Below are 833 nucleotides of genomic sequence, written 5' to 3' on the forward strand. Positions count from 1 at the left end.
TGAAATAACACGTTCACTTACTTAGATACAAAAACTACTTTATTTCTTTTCTTATGAATTTATTTATTTAGTCTATTATTTAAAAAAAATACTGATGGTAGAAGTCATGACTCACTTGTACAACACTGAACAATATTTAATATCATGGCAAATGTAACAACAGAGTCGTAAGAAATATTGCTGCCCACTGTTGGCAGCAGCCAACAAGTCTGTATTTCCTGATTCAGTGAGAGTCAGTGGTGGAGCAGAGCGGTCTGCTGTGCTACCGGTGACCTCCGTATTTGGCGGCCCAGTCAACTCGTCCATGCACCGGCTGGAGGTTTGTGCTCCGTGATAACATTTTCTTCCCCACAGAGCTGGTGCTGGATCCAGGGATCTGAGGATTCAGAGATCTGCTGCTCCCTCCTTCATACTCTGAAATCAAAGTGACAGTGAAGGAAAAGTGTGTTTACGTAAGACTCGGAGCAACGTGAAGCTACATTTCTTGTGCTCATGATGCTGATATTTGTTTTACCTTCATTTGAGGGCGGAAGTTTATTTGAAGAGATCTTGTTCTTACACGTTTTGATTTTAGAGTCAATTCTTAGATCAGCAGCCGAGGAAAGATCAACTAAGAGATTCACAAAAGGAAAGAGAGTAAAAAAATAAAAAATCATCAGATAGGTTCTGAAAGTAGTATTCACTGAAAGCTACTGCATCAACAAGAGTCTTCTGAGACGCTTTGGTCTTTTAGGAAAATACTGATTCCTTTCCAACTCCAGGGGGCGCTTTGCTGTAGCATGATGGAGGGGAAGTCAAAGAAGGTTTTTCTTCAACTGCATTTTTTCACTTAT

At 40.1% G+C, this 833-nt stretch overlaps 1 long non-coding RNA gene across 1 annotated transcript; it reads right to left on the reverse strand.

Annotated features, from left to right (window-relative positions):
• Positions 1–111: 111 nt before the first annotated feature.
• LOC147820159 (uncharacterized) lies at positions 112–645 on the reverse strand. Its single transcript, XR_015437532.1, has 2 exons — positions 515–645; positions 112–414 (listed from the first exon to the last, which is right to left on the reverse strand). It is a non-coding gene; the product is annotated as an uncharacterized LOC147820159 (long non-coding RNA).
• Positions 646–833: the final 188 nt, after the last annotated feature.

This window comes from Seriola lalandi, unplaced genomic scaffold (genome assembly GCF_002814215.2).
Source record: "Seriola lalandi dorsalis isolate HSWRI2012SDOR001 ecotype SW California unplaced genomic scaffold, Sedor1 jcf7180001983260, whole genome shotgun sequence".
Lineage (NCBI taxonomy): Eukaryota > Metazoa > Chordata > Actinopteri > Carangiformes > Carangidae > Seriola > Seriola lalandi.